Genomic DNA, 24,706 nt, shown 5'->3' with positions numbered 1-24,706 from the left:
TTTTCACCATAATGATATTGCTTACCCGTATTGGCCCAGTGGAGAATCTGATTTTCCTTCTTGGAGGCCCTTCCTCATCCTCAGACAAACCAGGAGCTTCATCATACTCCTCATAGACCTCATCTTCATCCTCCTCATCCTGCTGGTCCTGAACCGGTTCCTTATCATCCACAAACGCTGCGTTCTCAAAACTATAAAACACGGGAGACGTTCTGCCGCATTCATCCGGATCTTCCTGCTCACTGTCCTCCTCCTCATCATCATCATCAACTTCTTCGTGACAGCTGTTCCTCTTTTGAATAATCTCCTCCTCCTCTTCTTCTTTTTCATCTTGATTTTGTTCCTCTTTCTTTAGCTCTGTTGATACACAGGGATCCCTCTCCAGCCGTCTGTCCTCTGTATGGTTTTGAGGTGATGACGCCTGCAGAGAGTCAGTCACATCTTCAGATTTAAGTTCCCTTTGCAGCTTCACCTCCTCCAGAAACTCTTCATCATTCTCCTCGCTTTCTGAAGACTCGTTCTGGACCACTACTAGCTCGGCCCGTACCACCCCAGCACCAGCAGGGTCCAGACACTGTGCGGCCTGCTCTTGATAGATGTCCCTAGACGGACTGCGAATTATGTGGTTTTCGCTTTTGGGTTCCTCCGGGCTCCAGGGCCGTTTGTATTTGCTGCCGGCAGAGGGTGAAGCTTTGAGATCTTTCGCAGGAGTACTACTAAGCTGAGGTGGCTCGTTTGTCAGGGAGTCCTTCACAGACGATGACGGCGATCGTTTAATATGGCTCTGAGCATTGGGCGACAGAGGCTCGCCGGGGCTTCTGCTGGTCGGAGAGGTCGTTTTGTAGGAAATCGGGCTAATGGACTTGAACGGCGGGCTGCTGGAATCAGGTTTAGGCGAGAGCTGGTCAGAGTTTGGGGACGTAGGACTGCGTGCTGGATCAGCACCAGGCGAGCTGGGTCTTTGGAAACTCCCTCGTAGCGGCGATGGCAGCGAGCGCTCAGTAGGGCTGCTTACTTTGTCAGAACTTTGCACCGACTCTTCTTTGTCGCCATCCACAATGAAGTTCTCCAGCCGCTTGGAAATAGGCCCGGCGTTCAGTGACAGTCTATTGACCTGTTTCGAGTCCTCGACGTCCCTCCTTTCCTCTGGGCACTCCTCACAGGTGACGTTGGGCTTTTGATGACACTGCTGCTGCTGTTCTCAGAAGATCCAAAGGACCTCCGGGCCCCACGCCCCTCCTCAGGAGCCTTCCCCTGGGACAGGCGAGCCGAAACCCTGCCGGGCCCCTGCCTCTCTGCGGCAGGCTGCTCTTTTATCCCTCTCTCAAACAGCTTTCTGGTAACTGAAAATTTTTCCGCCAGGGCGACTTTATCTATCTCGACTTCCTCTCCCTTCGGAGTTCTGTCTGGGTTTTGCGATTCTTGGTTGTTCCCGCCGCCGTGGCTGGTTTTGTGAGGGCTGAGCGGGAGTTTGGACACAGGGGATACAGGACAAGCTTCCTCCTGGCTCTCCGGCGGTTGCTGGCCGTCCATTTGCAGGAAAATGTTCTTTATTTTGTTTACCCGGTTGCCAAACGGTCTCCCCCTAGAGTCCTCCCGGGGGTCGCTGGCTCCATTAGCATAAGATTTGGCCTCGCTGTCGGATTTGGTCCCATCAAAAGAGCACTTAATGGCGTGGAAGTCCGACTTGTACGCGTTTCTATGCGGGGACGCGCTCCGCAGGGTGCGTTCACCCTTGCTCTCAGCTTTGATCATTTTCAATGACTTTTAAAGTGTTCAACGGTAAAAATTTTATTTTAGATCCGCGGTCCGGTATCCTCACTCGGATAATGGCATGCGTCCTTCAGAGTCGCTCTGATACATTGTATCGAATCCCCGCGCTCATCTGAAAAGAACAGAAACAATGTAACGTTCTAAACTCAACGATCGCGTTCACGTTTGGTCGCGATTTAAAAGCACGAGCACGTAAAAGGTTGATTTCGACGCTCTTTTGTTAGCAGATGTAATCTACACACTGACTCATCCCCTTGATCAAAGAAACTTTTTTTCAACTCGGATCAAAACTTTCCTACAGTGATTTGCAGGCAGATCCTTTGGTCTCCATTGATTCAGTGATCGATATCTGAGTCTCGGCGCTTTTCAGACACCGTTCATAAAACTCTAAACTAGATGTTCTTCAAATAATCAAGGACTACCGCGATCGGTGTTAAACCTGCCCACAAACCCACTAAAGCTGCTCCGTTGGGACTCGCCGCGGAACAATAGCTCGGCATAAGTTCCAACAAATGATCAAAATAAAGTTTCGGAAATCGAGTTACAAACAATTACAGCCTCTGCAACAATCAAGTCGTCCGCTTCTCTTACCTCCACGGATATCTCGCTGTCTACGGGCGCCGGTTCTTCTGCTCTGTGTAATTTAGATCCCCAAGCATGTCATTTGTTTCACCGCCATGGTTCTCCAACGCAGTGTTGTCCGATTCGCGAATGAATCGTTTGTTTGAGTCAGTCCGTCTTAACGATTCGGTTTAACGATTCGCGAAGCGTTCGTACATTCCTTAGTGAAGAAGAGTCTTCTTGTAAGAGAGTGAAACTTTACCGAAACAATTAAGGTATAGAAAAATGTATCTGGACAAATAAATAGCTATAGAAAAAGTAACAAACTGAATGAAAAAGTCAACCTGGAACGCATAAATACCCAATAAATACATTAGGCTGTACCTTATTTAGATTATTTACTAATTTATTTAGTTTGTTTGTGTTTTTACTTATTTCAGTTATAGGCTTAACACGAGATAACATAAAATACGGGTTGTAATGAGATATCATGCAATTCAACACAAAGCCCTAAAGCCCTCTCTGCATTTTATTTTTAACAAAATGATTATTAAAGTTGTGCTTCTGAGAACACTGCTGCGTTATGAATTAACCAGCTGTCTGAAATAAACAGTTCAAACGAATCGATTCGCCAAAAGAATCGAACTTCCCTACGCAACTCCAGTGTCTCTCTTCCCTGTTCAACCACACACACACACACACACACACACACACACACACACACACACACACACACACACACACACACACACACTTTCAGACCTGTCGCACCGATGCGCGTTCCCGACGCTGCTCTCTCAGGCATTTCAGGACTGCTATTAGACCCAACCCCCTTCCCGGCTGTGAAGTTACTGAATCTACTATGACGAAGGTTTGCCTAATGAATATTAATTAGGTCCTTGTGACGTAACTAGCAAACCTGCGTGGAACGTCCAGTCAGGGATTCTAATTAATATTCATTAGCCAAACCTTCGCTATAGTATGATTCATTCAGTTTCTCGGACAGGTCGAAAGGGATTTTTGTAAAGTAAGAAAATGTAGCCTACTGATAAACAGAAAGTTTAAATAACTAGGTATTTACAGTTTTATACATTTTAAAATGTATTCAACCTTTACTTCAATTTACTATATACTGTATTTAAATCATTAAATGATCATTTAAAAAAATCGTTAAATTAATTTAATAATTTTATTTATCAATTGAATATAATTTATTTTAATTAAATTTAAAATATAAAGTTTAATTTTAGATCAATTTAATTGTTTAATTCTTAATTAAACAGACTATTTCATTAATGGCCTTTCTATGATGCGCGGTTAATTAAAATTAAATAAATTAAATGTAGGCTATAGTGTAGGGCTGAGCCACTTTTAATAATTGAGTTGATCAGATGTTTAATTATATTGATTGGCCATTAATTTAATTGGTGTCACCCTTAATATGTATTGTGGTGACGATGGACATAAATATTACAAAACTTCATAGGTCAAAGCTGAGTTCAGATTGCAGCAAGAACTTTTTCTGTTGCCATAGTGATTCGGTTATCTCAACTTGAGCTGAAATAAACATTTATCTTAGTGAAAGAAACATCAGTTCAGTTCTGTCTCTAAACACAAAGCGTGTGTGTTTCGGTGTGGTGGGGTGATATGGCAGTCTAGTGTCCCAAATCCAATCGCAGATGTATGTCTGATGTTTCCTCCAGGTCTCTCATCTGTGTGTGTGTGTGTGTGTGTGTGTGTGACGGGTGGTCAATGATCACACTCGTAACACTGCTGGTCAACCTGTTCTCATGCTTTTATTACTGTTACATTTACAGCTTACATGAACACATTTTCAAAACGTTGCCTATTTTATTAAAAACCTACACAATACACAAATCCAAAAATTGCACACACAAAATGCAAAATGCCTCACATCTCTTGCAAAACGAAGCACTGCATTCAAAACATCACAAACATCACATCACAAATCCTCAAAAGCGATTGGCTTTACAGATTCGGTGTGCTTCAGCTTTCAGAAATCAATATATGATTTTATCTCACGCTAAAATAATTCATAATACTTAGTTTTATTTACCATACGATTCACTGATTATCCATTAATGTTGGTTGGATTCGAGACAACCGTATTAAACTGAATGGGGAAAAAAATGAAAAGTTTTATAGCAATAGCATCACATTGAAGTTACCGTGTTAAGATAGAGTTTTTTGGACCAGTGCAACTGCAAACAAACTGAAAGGTTTGATAAAATTGCCTTTTTGATGATCTATCATGATATTTAGAAAATGGTCAAATTGCTAGTGACAACAAATCAAAAAGTTTAAAAGTTTCCGGACGATGATGATGCACGAGAAGAAAGAACTAAATTTAGGGTAACATTTAAAAGTCTTTATTTTGGGTTTTCCATTTATAGAATTAACAGATGCTTTTGTTCTCTGTAGTGTGAGACTGAAATCAGTTCCCCGGTGACCAGACAGCTCATATTTCAGAAAACTGCTGCCGAAAACCCACAGAGAATAAATAATGAAAGAAAAGGGGGAAGTAAACCGAAAAACTGAATAGCTATGATGAAAAATCTACTTTAGACTGAAGAGACTAATGTTCTTATATACAAAACTGCAGTCATACACAAAACCCACGTGATAATTGAGCTTTCCTCACATGTCCTGGCAGCTAATGTAGAGATTCGATGGTCGACTTGACCTCAGGTGAGTACGGTGGGTTTTTCCCGAAGAGATAAACCGCTATATGGCATATAGCTGTGACATGTGAAAGGCTGGCACTCAGTTTCATCAGAAAGGAGTTCTGAGGAGCATGTTTTCTTCACACCCGGAGAGTGTTTTGAAAGCTTTGAATGGTCGCGTGTAGCTCTGCTTCTGGTTTTGAGTTTGTTTATTAGCGCAGAGATGACGACGTGTGTCAAGGGCCGTCGGGTTGCTGGTATTTCCGGGCTCCCTCCATCCAGTTATCTGATGAGTATACTTTACCCAGGACCTCCACCCTCCTCCGCATTAAACAAGATCAGCAGAATGACTATTTACTTCCTCACACACGCTCACTGATGTTTTATGAATGGACTCAGATCATTAAGCCAGCTGTGATCATTATTCATGATCTATCTATCCATCTATCCATCTATCTGTTTCAAAGCAGATCGACACTTTATTGTGTTTATAATATTTTCTGATTTAGTGCAACTGTAAACACAATTTAGCTATCTATCGATTCAATTAACTGCGAAGAGATAAATAAGTATATTGTTAGTTCTATAAGAGGCGGCTGCATAAATGAAATTCCTATACCTTGATGTGAAAGGATACTTTTTGGTTTTGCAAAAATGTTTTATTTTATTTGAGGTGTAATTATACATTTAAGTACTGAGTAATATTAATTAAATACATGTACTTAAATGTATAGTTAGTGTTAAGATAGGGGTTTGGTTTGGTTATGTAGTTATGCATGATATATTGTTTTTGTATTAGTAAATATACTACATCTAATTTGTAAGAAGGACACCCTTTAAATAAAGCTGAAATGTTTGAGAAAAGTGAGTGACCCGATAAGTTTTAACTTTGGTGTAATTAGTATGTAGTAGTACTATAGGCCATAAGTTCACATTTAAAGTGACAGTTCAACCAAAAACAAACATTCTGAATTTTCATTTTTTGGGTGAACTATGCCTTTAAAGTCAATGTGAATGATTCTGGGATGTTTTCTGAGTGTAAAGAAATACTGAATGAATCTGGGGCTTGATTGACGGCAGACTGGCAGCTGAAGGACAGCGGGGTTTTATTGTATAGTTAGTTTTTAGCTCAGAAAAGCTGAAAGTGGCCACTTATTTATTTGCTCTTTTAATCTTGAATCTTTTGATTCAAGATGCGTACTTGATTAAAAAGCGACTTAGTAAACTGGGTGCATTTTGATGACTTTCTAGGAATCCTTTCATGCTTGGTACACGATAGCAGACCACACGTTCGTTCTCGTGTATACAGCATATGATGTTTAGTATTAACACAGCGACATTCACATTTTTGGGAGCCCGTTTGTACTTGTGAATGCGAAGAGATATAAAAAAAACAGTCTTTGCAGAGGTCATGCTGTTATTTTATGATATTTTATATGGGCGATATAAATAGCCAAAGTATCTAGTTTTTGTTGGAACTGTAAACTGTACTGCATGGCTCCAGAGCCGTGATGATAGGGGTGTAACTGTTTATTCCCATAATAAACACATCCGCCCCGCACCTGTGAGTGCGCTCTGCTGCTGCGGTTCGGCACGGCGGTGATTACGGGCCCGCTGCAGCATCACCTGGCAACCGCGCAAGGTCCTGAAAGGCAGACAGGCATTTGTTCAGGACCCCTCTTTCTCCGTCAGGTTCTGCTGATACGACCACTGAGAGGCCTCTCTGACACGCGATCAGAGCATTCTCGCGTCAAAGTGCAGCTTTTATATGTTTTGCCGTATTTGGGAACAAGATTTACAGAACCGTTCAAAGTCTGTGATTTACGGTCATGTTTGTATTAAGCCTGCGTCTCAACAGGTCAGTGGGATAGGTTATTATCTGCATGAAATCTATGTTGGAGCTGAGCGGTGAGTGTGGTAACTTGATCCCGTAGTAAATCACTGTAACATTTACTGAGGAAAAATGTTCACCACTAAAATAATCCATAGCGACAAACTAATTTATTGTAAACAATTAAGTCTGTTGACTTTGTTAACTAGGTCTTCCTTAACATCTGCAATGGAATTTTTCCTCTACTCTCATGTTTGCATACTTGTAAGACCGGCTGATAAGGAGTCTTCACATTTTTGGCCCGTTTTCAACACGCTGGAGGAGTCTGTGATCTCCAGTGCCCGTTAATGACTAGAAATATTTCACTGTTTTAGCGTCTTCTATTTTTATAATATTTACGATGAACCGGCGATATGGGCCTTCGGTGAATTATTATTTAGTTTAGCGGAAAACATCCACAGCCGACCAGCGCTGGGGAAATGTGCTTTTAAACTGCCTCTGTTACGGGTAATGAAAAGTTCATATTTTGGTTATGGAAGTGTCTGACGAAAGCTTGATGCAAGGTCAGAAAGCACTTTATTTAATCTTACTTGCTCAACGTCTCCCTAACGATTTCAAACCCCACCTTTGTGTGACCCTACTCTGCAGTGATTGGTCGATTGGTCTCTTTTTAATGTCTCCGTGCCTGTAATATCTGATAATGCAGTGTTTGTGTGCTGTTACCAGGGAAACAGAGCAGCACCTAGTGGTGAAGAACGAATTGGCGTTTTCGTTCAGACCAACGTCATTTACATTTTTAATTATTCACTGTATTTTAAAGCATCCATGATAACGAACGTGTGCATCTTTATTACCTGGTTGCTGAATGGATTTTTTAAAACGCATTTTAAAAATAGACAGGGCTCGTTTCATGCTGACTTCATCTGTCAGACCTTTTCAACGTGCAGATAAAATGCACATGAATGAGCTCGGTGCATCTCTCGCGAATCTTTACAGGAACCCGATGACTTTAAAGGTAGTTCACTCTCACGTCTGTCTCTCTCTCAGAGCAACAGCTACGGTAGACGGGGTGTTTTAGAGCTGCTTGCAGCATCTGTGCAAACCTGCAGTAAATCACTCCGGTTCCTCTCACTCGGATTCTGCTGAATCAGCAACCTCTCGTGTTTACATTTAGAAACAGCCCCAAATTGGAGCCGTTTAATTTGCAAATCGTATAAATGCTGAGCAAAGGGATTTTGTTTTCACACATCAAGAAGATCTGCGCCGAGGAGGAAGACGAATGAATAATACTAAATAATTCCTTCTGTTGCATATTTGTATTACGTATGGACTAAAAATACGTATGGACTAAAAACTAAAAACTCAACTGGTCTTTTAAAGCCCGTTATTTCAGTGCAGGCCGGTCTGGACGTTTTCGGTCTAAAAGGTTGTTTTCCGGCTCAGAGCACAATGGAGGTGATGCCACCTGCTGGATTCACGAAGGACGCCGCATTCAGACTGACCATGTGCAAATGAGAGCTTGCGCCGCATTGTGAGCTAAACATTACAAACAGGTGCATTAATAACTTTCAACAGAATTAACACATAAAGTAAGGGCTTCGGAGTGCTGCCGGTTGAACAGGCGTGACACTGCGAACCCGCAAACCAATGTTTGATCCTCTTCAGTCAATGTCTTCCTTTGTCCATCTGTTACCAAGGATACAGTCAGAGGAATGTGGAGCATTCGTGTTCAAAGCTCTTTTTTTCTTCTTACAGAGCTTCTGTAAATCACTGACTCGGCGCACGGGGGGAAATTAGGAGCATGGAAATGAGACGGAGCGACTGTAAATCATATAACTGATTAATACACTGATGCAAGTCTGTTTTTGTCCTGAGCTCAGTGTGTGACTGTGTCTCTCTCCGCAGGGCTGTTTCCTCTCAGCTGCTGACTGGACATCTTTATAATGAGACAGAGCTACAGCACGTTAATGTGCTTGTGTCTGGAATTTCTGACTGCAGAAACACAGAGGAACACCCATTTTCCTGCAGTTACAGCCGCTTACGCCGGCTTTAATGTCAGGATAGAGTGGAACCTGTTGTTGGACAGGCCCGGTCTTCTGGATGGGTTGCGATATGTTGAATAAACTACATCAGCACGCCGCCACTTCTTTTAAAACTCCATTTTAAAAGTTTCTATTTTTTTTTTTTTTGGTTGATTCTCTTGAGTTCTATTAGTGGTTTAAGCTCCTCTCAGTAATTGTTAATAATAATAAAACTATTCATTATTGCAATAATATTAATAAACATTCTAAATTAGCAATATGATAAAAGCTTTGCTGAAAACCTGTTTATAGTTTACGCTTTTTTAGCAAGGCCTTTTAATGTAAAAATGTACCTTTTAGTAATTTTAGTAAGGTTTTTTTTTACATTTTATACTTAATATATTAATATCTATTAAACAAATTTTAACACTAAATATATAAACACTGAATATCCATACAGGTCTGTTTATTATTAATTATATATATTTTTATATATATTTATTTACTATATAAAAAAATATATATATCTGTCTATTATATTCCTAAATGAATGAGTCGATTTTTCTTGACAGTCCTCATAAGGCTGCGGTTCTCTCGGTCGGTCGTGCATCTTTTCTTCCACTCAACTTCCTGTTAACATGCTTGGACACAGCACTCTGCGAGCAGGCAATGAACGGGGCTCACCCTCCCGGTGAAGGGTGTCAGCGATTATCCCCCGGACGACTGTCGGCTCGCCGGTCTTCCCCGTGATGGTGTATCCTAGCGCGCACTACTTTTAAACGCACACTGACTACCTCAGTCTGCGCGCGTTGAATTTATTTAAAAGTCTGAACGCTATTGCGCTTCGTTGTGCTCGCGCGAACTCGGACAAAGCGAGCGTTTCGCGCTACGCGTTGAAAACAGGCGCCGTGTGGATTTGCGTACTTTGACTCAAACCTTACGGCGCTTGTGACAACTAGCCCCGGTGCGTTTGAGCGCCGCGTCAGCTGTGTGGGCGGCAGCAGCGGCGTCTCTCGGAGTCAGACTCAAACTCGCTCGCTCTCAGTAAAGTCACATCTGCTCGTGATCAGGTGCGGACGATGCGAACTGTAACATCGCTCCATGATTTCACCGAAGATGGTCGCGGCACACACCTCCAGCCACCCGTCCGCTTCCGCGGAGTGGATCGTCTGTCTGGATAAGAGGTACCATCATTCACCCCGAACTTCATTCTGCTGCCCTATAATGCACCTTCAGCAATCGATTTACACAGCAGGCGTTTCGAGCCCATAAACAGCATCAGGACGCGAGTTTCATGTCGTTCGCGTCAAACGCGACTGATTGATACAGATGCAGCGCTTCGTGCTCAGGCCGATAGGTTTGAGAAGACTCGTGAATGCAGTAGATGGTGAACTGAAGTGTGGTTTGTCACCTGGAGGAGGTCACCAGTGCTGCAGTGCTTGTGTTTCCGCTGCAGGCGCGTGGAGATACAGACGCACACTTTCTGCTGTGAAGGGCTTTAGTAGCGAGACAGAACTTAAAGCAGTGGTCCACCCCGAAATGACAATCCAGTCACCCGTGCACGTGCGTTTCTACAGACCTCAAAAGGAGAAGTTTATCAGAATGTCCGTGCTGCTTTTTTTTTTTTTTTTTTTTTGCATTAAATTGAATTCGGACCGGGGCATTCGTTCGTGTAAATTATACACACTCCTCACTCCCAAACACAAGTACGTAAGGAATTGAAATGTGTGTGTGTGTGTGTGTGTTTTTAATCAGACCGATTTTAAACAAAAAATGTATTTGGAAATTGAACAACAACAACAAAAAAAAAAGTTGGGATGAGGTAAAGAACTACAATCCCATGAAGCCACGTGACCGTGATAATTATTAAAGATTTTATTGATTTAAACATGTTGGCTGTGTATAATAATAACATGGTGAAACATTTGTTTATAATTGTGCATATTAAAAAAAAAAAAATAGACCCCACCTACTCCCATGATGTGCCAAAAATGCCTTCCTGCGCTCATTTATATATATATATATATGAAGAAGTAGCTAAATGTTAACTCTCTCATATTTCACTTTAACACCAAAACTAGGGCTGTCAAGCTCCAACATGGACTAAAAATAACAATAAAAGGGGGTTCAGGTGATCCAAAAATGAAAATTCTGTCATCATCTGCTTGCCTTCATGTTGCTCCAAAACCAGAAGACTTCCATCCTCTTCAGAACGCAAATAATTATTTACATTTTTTTTCTCGATTCTGTCATAATTTGTGCTCATCTTTTACAAGTCCATGCGAGCAAATTGTTTAAGCCTCAAAAAGTACATCGGAAAAACAAGCCAAGAATTTCAAGGCTCCTCAAGAAACTTAATTTACACTTTTATGGACATCACATCAAAAATGGCAAATGCAAATCTCTAATGTTTTTACACATTAGGCCGTGATAGCCTAGATACAGGACATCCAGGATACATCCAGCATTTTAAAGCAGTTAACAAACATTACAGTCTCGTTATCAAAGACGGAGCAGAGATTTGTGTGTAATGTGTTTATGACACACTCTAATGGGCCCCGGCCTGCTCTTCCTGCAGTGAACGGCTCCGTCTCGCTATAGATCAATATTTACACACCTAAAGCAGATGGGCACGGGTCTGTTGAAAAGAGTGAAACGTGCCCGTGCTCATCTCTCTCCATTCCCGTCTTCATCTCTTTTCCCCTGACATCGTTTTGATGGAGACACAGACGCATAACAGCAATGTCCAGATGTATTGAGTGGAGCCGTACGTGATTTTTTTTCCTCCTCCGACTCTGACCACGATATATTGACGGCTGTTTGAATGATAGGAAGCTCATAAATTGAGGCTGAAAGTAGTTCCCGGTTTTGTGCTACTTCAAAATGCGGGTCTTGGATTAAGATTTCGAATCTCCATGAATACCCTTGAAGCTTGGGGTTTGTTTAAATCACCAAGCCTTTGGTCTGAGCAGTAATAAATGCTGTGGAGAGGTTGTGTGTGTTCTGACGAAAACCTTTGGCTTGAGCATCTTGCTCACGCGGACGGTTTTGATGCAGAACTGTTTGCACAGCAAATGGATTTTTAGTCTCCGTTAAACACCCTCAGACACATGATCACTTACTGTTTGCACAGGTGTGTCTGAACTCTTAAGTGGACGTGTGCGGTTTGAGGAAAGCGTGCATTTTCAGCTTTGCCCTTATATTTATGTGAGTTTTAAAATTGAACGTAGTTTCAGTTTCGGTCTGTTCACCGACTGTCGGGCGCATATCACACTAAACGGGCCATTTTTGATATTTGGCATTGAAAAATAAAACTGGAAAAGGCCTAATTCCAAACTGATTAAACCTAGAGATGCACGAACCTCGACCTCTTTAGATTGCGAGACATGTTAAGGCTGCAGCGTTTGGCTTGGCTTGCTGAGGTGTTAATTAGCCGTTACTGTCAATGCTCCACGGCGCTTAAACCTTAAACGCTCGCGTGTGATCGATCTCGGTGTCATTCTGCTTGGCCCGGAGCTGTTGCATTGCTTACAGTATCTCTGCATTGCGTTGGACTTTGTTCAACCTGCGCTCTACAGCGCTGCCATCAAAACCCCATCGTTCTCCACTAGATACTGTACAGCACCTCGTGACTGGCTACGTTATGTTGTGTTTTGTGATGACGAGGCGCTGTTGAATAAATCAGACCTGCTACGTCGGTCCACTAAAGTTAATCGGATCTAATATTCAGTGCTTTTTCAAACTGGAATCCATTAAAATACCAAACTTAGGTCCTGACGATGATTTTCAAGGTAATTCGATCAACAGTTATTCAATAATTGAAGTAAATTTGAGGTAATGCATTGGGATATAATTAAAACACAATACAATCATGTGATTGAAATAGATTTATTGTCACTGTAAAGACATTAGATTATTATGGGGTCTCCTCCAAGCCATAAAATGAACATATTTCAATGATAGTGTGTTTTTTTGAAAAAAATGCGTCTGTTTGTTAACTTACACATACACGACACAGGTTTTTGTATAAATACTGGGTGACTCTTTACCTTGATTTTTTTTAATTTTTTTAACCAATAATTAATTTTAAGAACAAAGTATGTGTTGCTTTTTTAATTGGTCTGCAGTCATGCACTATGCGAGTAGTGAAAAGCTCATTTTCCTTAAGGCATGCCTTTAGCTCAGTTGTAAACAAAGTGCTCTGGTTTATAAGCACACCAGCTCCCCCATTGCGCAAAACACACACACACACACACACACACACACACACACACAGTAAAATAACTTGAAATAAAATAAGAAGGCATGCACGCAGGTATTGCTGTAATTTGATTAGTATGTGTGTTTCTGTGCACGCAGACCCGAGGAGCGTTCGGGGGAGGATGTGGACATTATCTTGGCCCGTCTGAAAAGTGTGAAGGCCTTTGAGAAGTTCCACCCTGCTCTGCTTCAGCAGATCTGTCTGCGCGGCTTCTACGAGTGTCTGGAGAAAGGCATCACATGTCAGTCAGACGCACGCAATCACATAGGCCTGCATGTGAAGAGAAAACACTGTTTGTCGGCAGAATTACTTCACACGATCATTCATTGTGACTGGGTCTGGTGTTATAGTATGTACCTTCCCTCTGTGTGTGTGTGTGTGTGTGTTAGTGTACAGGCAAGGTGACATCGGCACTAACTGGTACACCGTCCTGTCGGGTTCCCTAGATGTCAAAGTCTCAGAAACCGCAAACCATCAGGTACGTTGTCATGTCAGTTCTGTTCTTAAACGATGGCGAACCATCGTATATCATATCAAAGAAATGATAACGTTTACATTCTAGGCCTTTCGTTTATGGGCATCGTTCAGAATCCTCAATATCAACACATAACTTGATTAAAGAATACATCATTTATAACGATCTACAAAGTATATCCAGCTTTATTCTCATTTAGCCTTTGCTAGGTTTACCCTGGAGCACAAGATCAGTCAGATAAGGTGTTCTTTCTCTGAAAACTGAATAAATAAGCTTTCCGTGGATTTATGGTTTGTTATGACTGGACAATATTTAGCCAAATGCAACTATTTGAAAATCTGGAATCTGAGGGTGCAAAAATCCAAAAATTGAGAAAATCACCTTTAAAGTTGTCCAAATCAAGCGATGCCTTTTATTAATGTAAAATTAGGTTTTACGAAATATCATCATGGAATGATTTTTGGCATAAAAGAAAAATCTGTTTATTATTGGCTACAAATATAATATACTCATGAATGAATGCTTTGGTGCTCCAGGGTCACATATAGGAAATCTTAACTGCTTGATGGTTTATCATTGCTATTGTATATCGTTGCAAAATGTAAATTATATTAATGTTAAGCAATATGTGTCATATAACAAATCTGAAACAGCTTTATGTAAACTGTATTATCACGTAACAATCTGCTAAATGGGACTATAATGCATGAAGATGTTAAAATATTAGCAGCTTGATTTTTTTAGTAGAACATACGCATATTTATGCATTCCCTAAAGTCCATCAAGGACAAACAGTTCATTTACGTAACTGTTATTACATCACATGAACATTAAACGTACAGCATCTCACCTAAAAGGAGTTATATTTAGGTACAAGATAATTATGAGAGGAGATGCAAAAACTGGCAAGATAAAGAAAAACCCTTTACTGGAATTATTTCTCAGTTGCTAAGTAGAATCTGAACCGGAACTAGTCTGGCTAAACCGCTTAGGATTCCCATCCCAAGTGGAAACTAATATTCAGCTGCTTTTTTATTGAGCGCAGGTGCTTATTATAGACCGCAGCAGAAAACTAGAGCAACTCCTAACAGATCTGTGTCTTACATTACAAACCTTAGGGACAAATGAACCGACCTCCGTCTTTCTCCGTGTGTGTCGTCCTTGAGAAGGCCCGAATCCAATCGGTCTCTCAATCAGAAAGGCTGATGCGGTCTCTTCCGCTATGAAAGCGTTGGCTCTGACCTGTGTTCCTCTTCGTGTTAAGGATGCGGTCACCATCTGCACCCTGGGCATCGGCACAGCGTTCGGGGAGTCTATTCTGGACAACACGCCACGGCACGCCACCATCGTCACCCGAGAGTTCAGTGAACTTCTGCGGATTGAGCAGAAGGACTTCAGGAGCCTGTGGGAGGTATGAGCGCTTAGGGTTTTTAAGAAAGAGGACTTATTATGGCAATAACACGCTCTAAAAGAATATACTCAAGTGCTTATATTAAAATGCTTAACTTTTACTAAATTTTACAGTATTTTTTGAACCACCTACATAGGACTTAAGTATATAATTTTTATGTATTTTTATATATGTCACATACATATATATATATATATATATATATATATATATATATATATATATATATATAAACCATTTGAGATTTTTAAGGTTTTTTTCTTTTAATTTAGCTCTCTTTAACATGCTCCTACAGTACGTTTAGGGTTAGTCATTTCACAAGAGATTATTAGTAAGTTACTGAACGCTTCATTCTCAAAAATTTCCAACGTTTTTCCATAGAAGCAATGATTTAAACAATGAATTAAAATATACTTTGGAGTGTTACGGTATTGCAAAGTCAGATTTTAGTTGCTTTATCATCTGAGGCCAGCAGGAGGCAGTGGAGGAATAAGAAATATCCTGCTCTGAGGCTTTCGTGGTCGTGCTTTAGCTCGGTGGTCCTCAGCTAGGGAACCAGGCGTCAGGAGATCTTTAGTACACTTCCCTCGGGGCTTAAAATGAGCTAAAATAGCTAAACAAGATGTCTTATCTCACCCTCACGAGCCGTTGGAAAAGACGTAGGAAATATAATTATTTGAACATGCTTAAAATTCATTCACAAGGGTGTTTTATTATAATGCTAATCCTCGTTTCTTTATATATAAGTATATATAAGTATATTAGTAACATTAACCAGTATGAAAAACAATCAAGTCTATGTGGCTTTGAATGAAGAATGTCTGAATAATAGAATAGAAGTTTGAGGAACGCCGCTTTAGTGTGACTCTGTGAGTTTATATATTCTGTGTGGTTCGTGTAGAGGGTTGTGGATTTCAGGCATGTGGCGCCACCTCCCAGCACTCAGGAATTATTCACTTGTTCTTCAGAAACACAACAGATGAAGAAGCTTTTTTTGTCCTTCTCTATTCTGGCAGAAGAGCCAGCATCGCTTGTGCTCTTCAGGGCCGTGAGTTTATTTCTCAGTCTTTCATTCTCCCGTTTTGTTCTTTCTGGCCTGTGGGCGATCAGAAATTCTGGGCCTGATGGGAAGCTTTTACTGGAGCGGGTCAGAGAAGGACAAAGCGGCCTGGAGCTGCGACAGAATGAGAGGAAGACGGGGAAAACGGGAGGAAGAAACTAAAACAGAGGAAAGGAAGGAGAAGGCTGAGGAGAGATATCAAAACACAGAGTTCCCCTGAGAGAGACTGTCCCTCCGCAGTGTGTGTGTGTGTGTGTGTGTGTGTGTGTGTGTGTGTGTGTGTGTGTGTGTGTGCGAGGAGCACTGGGGAACTGAGAGGACCAACAGAGGTATCTGATATAACTCTAAGGTGATGTCTTAACTCGTGTTTCTGGCCGGCTGCAATTATAAGCTATTTAGAGTATTTTATTTCTCCGACTATTATAAAGAAAGTATTTATAGCTGTTTTGATCTGGTGAGTCGTGCTCGTAAGAGAATTAGCGCAGAACAAGTTTGTTCATTTGAAAGAATAGACCTGTTTTCTGAACATGCCACTGTCTGCGTTTCGTTAGATTGGTTTTAATCGGGTGGAAATGAAGATTTTTTGCTGTAAGCGTATCTTTATTGTGATGAATTTGAATGTAACAAGCAAATGTGCTTTTTTTGAGTTTGACAGCTCTGAACAGATCAGTGGAGGGCAGCGAGGTTAAGTGAATATCATGGTGTTGTGGGAAGCATTGCAGATCATTTATGGTCATTCACATTTTCAGTTTTATTCTTGTGGATTAATTGTTCACCTCGATACTAGTAAAGCGCGTTAACAAAATAGATAATGCTGGTTCTTTGGATTCGCAGAGTTGTGTAGAGTTGGCTGACTTTGACAAAAATAGCAAATGACTGCTCGAATGCCTTCTGACTCCTTTCCGTTTACAGTTATAGATGTTACCCACAGAACCGCCGGGAAGAGAGTGTATGGGTTTGTGTGTGTGTGTTTGTAGTGTAATGCTGGGTCACTGGGTGGGATGCACTGAGCTGACTAACAGGAAACCGGAGAGACATTGAGTGTCTGTGTGTGTGTGTGTGTGTGTGTGTTGGTCTTTGTGGTTTGTGGGGACACATGTGTTTAATGACATGGGTATGACAGAGGTATTATAATTTGAAGGTGGTTTACGAAGACACTGCCAAAGTCCCCTTAATTCAAAATGGTGTTTTTTGTTTTTTTTGAAAATCTAAAATGCATAATGTTTCGTGTAAGGGGTAGGTTTAGGTCTAGCACATGCAGTTTTTACAGTATAAAAACCATTACCAACCACAAATACCAACGTGTGTGTGTGTGTGTGTGTGTGTGTTTATGGGAATTTTGGGATGGGTAGGATGACCATGTTCCTATCCCACCCACACCAGCACTCATCTATTATAACCATATATGCAAAAAAAAAAAGGTTCTATATTAGGTTCTTTCTAATTAGGGTTTTATGTTATTTCTTATGTTGTTAAATTAATATTTATTGCATTAAGTATTGCAAAAATATTTTAGTAAATAGCACAACTGTAAATTTAAGTTCATTCGATGTAACTTAATGTCGCTACAATTTTTTTTCTCTTAATATATGGTCTGATATCTTGCCTGACACTTATTGCGATAACCAGTGGCCGACATAACATGATCTTGCTTAATGCCAAGTGCATCTCTAATTTATGTTTATTTCTATTTATAATTCTAATGATTTACGCGTTATAAATAGTACCCGGTGTTCCTGTTTTGGCTGCTCGTTTAGAGGAAACCGCATTCATACAGATAAAAGACGGCTTTGGCAGAAACCAGCAGCACCTGTAAGTAACTCATTTCTATTTCAAAGCCGAAGCTCAGCGCTGGATAATTGTGATGTTTGCTTGAATGACAGTGGTCTCTTTTGAAGCAGCATGTCTCTGTGCCTTTATAGAGCGACAGCTGGCCTTTAATCTGAGACGAACACAGATCCTATCACGGCGCAGACCTCTGCCTGTCTCTGATTTAAACTCTACTGCAGGGAACTGCGGGATCTGCCCACATTCAGCGCGGCTTTGCTGCTCCGCTATTCCTATCTAAGATTTTTGGACTGGTCGGAGGTGGGCTATTTCGCTCCAAAATATCCTCCCAGATCAAGCAGTTTGTGAGTCAGCGTTTTGTTTTCGGTCGACATTGTTGAAAGTGTCTGGAATTCAAGGGCTGTTAATGCTGCTGAAGAAGAACATGCATTTTGAACAAGTTGCGTGCATTAATATTTGGAGTATTAAACCTATGAAATATATTTGATCGAATTCTGTTTTCCATTATTTTTTATTTTAAAGGTCTTATTGAATAGTAATAACCAAAAGCATCTCTACTTCAGTCCATATCACGTTTTGACCAGCTTTTGATTTATTCGCACAACGTCTAGTCAATTCTGTGACATTCCGCATGAATTCTGTTTTCATGACTGAATAGTTCCCTACAAATGAAGAGTTATTAGCATAAACATGAGTGCAGTTTTGGGCCGTGGGTGATGGTAGAGGTTTTGAGTTAAGGGACTCCTTATTATATTGAGATCTGTATGCCCTCGAGTGGTTCTGCGGGTCGCCGTAGACTTCCTTAGCTGAAGAAGAAGACACTCGTGATGTATGTCCGGGATGAATGACTCACTCGGTCTCAGTCCTTTGATGATCTGCGATGGAGAGCAGGTGCGTCTGATCCACGTCTCATCAGCTGTCGTCCAGAGCAACGCTAACAGCTGCTCAGATGACTCGCTATAAGAGCCAACATCTCCTCTTTCCGTAACGATGCTGCCGAAAGTTCAGCTTTGGTGCGAAAGAGCATCTCTCGCATTCAGTCTAATAATGAGTTCTGCTGAAGACACAAAGCAGACCACCGAACACACGAGGACGTGACACATGGCTCCTTTTTACAGAGCGATAAATGCCAGGTCAGTGCTTGTGAGAAAGAAGTGCACTTAAACGGGTTTTTTTTTAATAACATATTATATAAAGATGTCCTGTGAGTGGATCAAAAAGCAGTCAAAAGTTCAATTAACTGTACTTAATAATCTTTTAAATGAAAACATTAAAACATTTTAACATTCATTAAAACATTCAATGTTGCAATTGACTACATTAAAACATTACATTCAGTTTAGACTTAAGTATATCATTCCTAGAGCAGAACTCTTTTTAAAAGTATATCAAAGCGTAACACTTTGGTATATCATTAAGAAGACATAAACCTGGATTGGGGATGTAGTCAATTTTCGTTAAGGAGGACAGAACTAAATGTATGAAACAATATGATAAACGTGGCAATTATAAGTCTCTTGTGAGGAGTTATGCATGCTCTTCAAATGACTTCAAAGAGAATAAGGCGATGAGACAGATTTTTGGAAGCGATTTACACTTGACTTTCGAAAAATTGTATCGATATTTTTCTGAACGAGTCGTTATCTCATGTATTATACATCTGATGGTACTTTCACTTTATGTCTGTGTCCATCTCCTGAATTATTAAGTCCCGTTACAACATGCCTGAACAAACAAACAGTTTTTAGCATGTCGGTCTGAAAATATGCTCGTTTCTAAGTGTTACACTCACCTCGTGTGCTGGCGCATCTTAAACGGTGCGTTATCGAAATAAATTCTTGCTTATCGAGTAACTGCTGCTAACGGACTTTCATCTCTGTGAAACAAAAAGTATGGTTTTTTTACACATGCATGTTTGTGTGCATGTGCAGTCATCAGAGCATGATGATTGGAGTACTCAAATCGCCTAGCAACCGCTCCGCTCTCAGAGGGTGGGGGGGTCAGCTGCCCGTTTACACACACACACACACACACACACACGCGCGCGCGCTCACTACATCAGCACTCTCTTCTGCCTGCTGCTCGGACCACACGCACACACACACACACACACACACACACACACACACTACAGCATGCTTGAGCTGCCGTATAGAGCTCTCAGTATTAGACACTAACAGTAGTGAGAAAAAGACAGATCGAGTCGAACTGACCGCCTCAGCCCCGTCACTCATGGGTCGCTCACTTCTGTAGGTAAGTGTCTGAACACTCACTCGATCCGCTTTGTTCTGTTTGAGGTCTGTATCGTGCGACGTTTGATTGTTTTTGTCTCAGGATGTAACAGGAACTTTCTGCACTGATAGATTTATTGCGCGTGAGACGCCGAGGTTTACGCACAGAGGCTCAAAGCCTTGTGTTGTTTTTAACGAGGTAAGGTCTTGTGAGAGGAGAACAGGTTTGTGAATTATGTAATGAATGTGGTCAGTGGGGAAAAAAGTGCAGTGAAGGGCAATCATGAGATGCGCGTGAATGTTGAGCAGGAAAGAGAGAAAATGTAACGGTTTTTCATATTGCTGTCTATGCTGTCAGAGAAAAAATCAGTTGGAAGACTGAAAAGTTATTGTTCATTTTCTAAAAGGATACTGTGTCAAGTTTCTTTTAACCTGAAACAGCTAACAGAATCACTTGCTTATTTGATTTATGAAAAAAATGTTAAACAATCAGCTAAAATATTTTTTACTTTGCTTCTATGAATTTTAGGAGAACATTCTCCGTGTCCTTGTTACACTTAAATGCACTTACTATTATAGTGACAATAATATATGCATAATTACATGCAAGTAACCCTAAACCAGACCCTAACCCTAGCATGTGGTTAATTCATATTTCTCAGCGCTTAAACGTATAGTTAAACTGTAATCTTAAAACAAAGTAACCAAACATCCATTTTATTATTCAGCAAACATTATGGAAATGTAATTTTTGAATGTTCAGAAACGAGTAGTAACATTTGAAAACGCCTAAAACATTGCAGAATAAAACGAAGTCTGTGAAGGATGCATAAATATATTTTTGCGCTGGGTTAACTGTATAATTATAAATGTAATTACAGATGCACTTACATATAAGTACAATGTAAAAACATGTATGTGCACAATAAGTGCATTGTACCAAATGATTCAATTAATTGTAAGTACGTAGTAGTTAAGGCCACCTAATATAAAGTGAGACCCAGGAAATTCCTTCATATTGATTCAGTTCATTGAACCCTCTTTTTACAGAGTGATTTTTGAGTGCATAAAATGGCATTTCTTGTAGTTTTGTCTGTCTATATAACAAGTGCCCTTACAAAAGACTGTGTACTCTTCTGCCAAACGTCTGTGGCAAAGTCTATTGAACGTTGCTGCAAAATTGCCACGTTCATATCTTCACATTCAGACGGCCTCTGCTCATTGTAACTCTGTTGTGCTCTACAAATCTGCAAAGTATGACTCTTTCACAAAAACAAATCAAAGAAAAGCCAAAACTCAAAATCATGTCAATTCGGAGGTTCAGGGTAGACCGTATACTCCAGTGAATATTTTTGACACAGTAAGTGAGTACGTTTGACGCGACCATCCAATGGCCACAATTTAGTCATTTCATTAAGCCCCTTTCAGACTTGCTGATGTTTGCCTGTACGTTTGCTCCAGATCCTCCAGGTTCAGGTGACACCTGTGCAGCGGTTTGGAAATATGTGAAAAATATGTAGCCTATATCCAGGTTAGCCGCTCACCAGTCCAGCGTTTTGACGGATGGCTTTGATCCCAGATTCCGTTCAAGTTTCTTTTGCATGTCCGTGTAGCTTCATTTGACGTTCTCCATCCACACGGCTCTGTTTGCTCTCGTCCGACACCACATCTGTCCACGTATCTCAGTTGTGTCATTATTGAGCTTTTTGCCCCAGACATGGATCTCTCTGAGTAATTGCGTCTATCTTGTGCTTGATTGCTGTATCTTTCTCAGCTTCCGAACTCTGAGGTCCCTGGATGGTTGATGTGGCTTTCATCTCCCAGCAATTGGACCTTCTTCTCTAATTGAGGCATTAGTCTGACTTTATATTTGCGCTTATGTGATGATCCTAATGATCAGTAACTGTAGGGTTTGTCCGGAAAATGCAATTGATAATTATTTGTTGGTTGCGATGATTATACTGCTTTTAAAATGAAAATAATTAATTTGAGGTTTTGTTGGTTGGGAAACCAATTCAAAGAAGAGGTCTACTGAATGCTAAACAGTACATTGTTATTTACAGCAAGCAGTTAATCGTGGATATTGTCTGGTAATGGTCAGATGCCCCTGCTGATGCTGGAAACACTCCTCCTTTACAGTCGAAATAACTCCAAAGTCAAACTCTAATTATCTCAGAAGCAGACTACTGTTGTCATGGCGATGGACACTCTTATTAGTTCTGTATATTATTGTCAGGGTGGCATGGATCTCACAGATGGTCTTTATAAACTTTTCCTTTTCTTTTTGCATAACAGTTGTGCCGAGCCACACAAAGGCTTATTTCAGCGAGGACTGCTTTCATTTCCTGTTGATATGTTGGGTTTATGCATTGATAAGGACGTGATCGATAAAGTAAAAACACCAATGAGGAGACTATCACATGTGAGGTTTCATTATCCTCTCAAAACTAACCTTAATATTTCTGAGAGAGCGGAGAATAAGCTCCACGAGACAAGTAAAACTAATTTAATATGTTTTTGATAAACGTTTTCAAATAAGATTTGATAAATCAATGCATTTTTTTTGTTACTTGGAATAAATCTTAATATTATGTTATGCATATTAATTAATATATATTTTATAAATATTATTGCAATTGAAAAATAATACAACTTTTTAATTTTAAAATATTTTAAAGTATTATTTTTGAGGATTCTTTGAAGAATAGAAGGTCCAATTGTTTTTTTTAATCAGATTTTTTATATAAATATCTGTACTGTCACTTTTAATCAATTAAAATAAAAGTATTAATTGATTCGATCGATACATTTTTCTGTTTGGCCGATATTTTTGATTCGGGGCTTTTATTTTGCAAATACCACTAATTATTATCATATAATTATTTTATCAATTATTTTATCAATTTATTGCACATTCCTGCTGAAGTATTCGATTTATTTTAAAACTTTTAAAAAACATTTTTTACAATTACAAAAACAATTACATGTAAACAATTAAGATACATCGGTTATATAATGGGTATCATGGAAACATAGGGTTTTTTTTTTCAAAGCCAAAACACGCCGATCAGATGAGCTTCTGTCTGTTCAGAGATGATTCTAGAGGCTTGTAAAAGTGTAGAGGTGGATTATGTAAGAGTTTGCTTGAGATCTTTACACACTCTGAGCACAGACGCTTCATTACTCATTACTCTGCAACTTAAAACAATCAAATCCTGCCACTTTCAGTATCACGTGTAGCAGCACGTGTGCACATCTGTAACTCTGTGTGTGTGTGTGTGTGTGTGTGCGCGCTTGTATTTATTACGTGTTTGAGTGAGTGGCCATGTGCAGGTGATATTTATATGCTGTGTTTCACATACAGTTCTCCATTGTCTCCTTCCAGGTTTTTGTGTGTGTGTGTGTGTGTGTGTGTGTTTGTGTGTGTGTGTGTGTGTGTTTGTGTGTGTGTGTGTGTGTGTGTGTGTGTTAAGGGTCTGGGTCTTCCCGCTATTGGAAACTCAATTTGAATTAAACTCATTACTGTCTTGAGCATCACCATCAGGCTTTTCTTTTTATCGACAGCAATGCACACTCTCAGTGACTTTTCTTTTTTGTTTTTTCGGTAAAAACACCATTTAAACGTGATTTTGTGTGCGCTGTTTGTGCATTTGACTGTGTAATTGTATATCAGCCTGCTCTAAGCACCTCTGGGCTGCCTTGTCTCCTCCAATCACAGCGTCCCACTAAGGCCCCAGGGGATCGTGGGTAATTTGTCACGTTCCGTTACTGTTTGTTCATTATTTAGGTCATTAGAGTTTAGTGTATATTAATTGCATATATGTTGTGTATAGTCAGCATCACATATGCTGGGTGGCTTTACTAAAATTAAAAACATATAAAGTATTATTTCTTTGAGGATTATTTGCCTGTGTACTGAAATAGTAACTAGATGTGTGTGTTGTATGTAACCACAGTATAAGTACACACTGATACATAGTATCTAAAGCGCTAATATGTCTGATATTACACAAATGTGTAACGGGAAAACACTTTTTTCAGTTGTGTAACAGGACATATATAACTACATTTTTACCGTTAGTGAGAATACTCGTAAGCCAGGTGTTCACACAAACGTCACGACATGAAAGCACATGTAATTTGCATAATAAATAATAGTTTAGCATTCAGATGCATTCCATTGCAAACATGGAAATATTATGGGATATTTAGGCTTTGTGCCGAATGAGAGAGGTAGGATACACGAGCACAAAGCACGTAAGTCTTTAAAGTCTATCCTTTGTCAGTCTGTGTGAGAGACTTGTTCTGAATCATCGCATGGTCACTGTCTAGGGGGCTTTGTTTTTAAGGGTGCAGCTCTTTTGGGGTTATCGAACAGCATTGCCTTGGTGTGGGATTTACAACGAATCGAGATGTCCCCACCTTGACGGTTCGGTACAAATACATGTATCATTTCACCCCTAATGTATGTGTAGATTAAGATTAAATGAAGTGTTATGGTTTGTTCCTCTAGAGCAGGGGTCACCAACCCTTTTGAAACTGAGAGCTACTTCACGGTTACTGAATCATACTGAAGGGCTACCAGTTTGATACGCTCTTCTGAAATAACA

At 40.3% G+C, this 24,706-nt stretch overlaps 1 pseudogene; it reads left to right on the top strand.

Moving 5' to 3' along the window:
* The first annotated feature begins 9,525 nt into the window (after positions 1–9,525).
* The window catches only part of LOC122332257, a 42,239-nt pseudogene continuing 27,058 nt past the window's right edge, over positions 9,526–24,706 (top strand).

Source organism: Puntigrus tetrazona, unplaced genomic scaffold, assembly GCF_018831695.1.
Source record: "Puntigrus tetrazona isolate hp1 unplaced genomic scaffold, ASM1883169v1 S000000008, whole genome shotgun sequence".
NCBI lineage: Eukaryota > Metazoa > Chordata > Actinopteri > Cypriniformes > Cyprinidae > Puntigrus > Puntigrus tetrazona.
The sequence above is the reverse complement of the archived record's forward strand: the minus strand, read 5'-3'. Positions and strand labels throughout refer to the sequence as shown.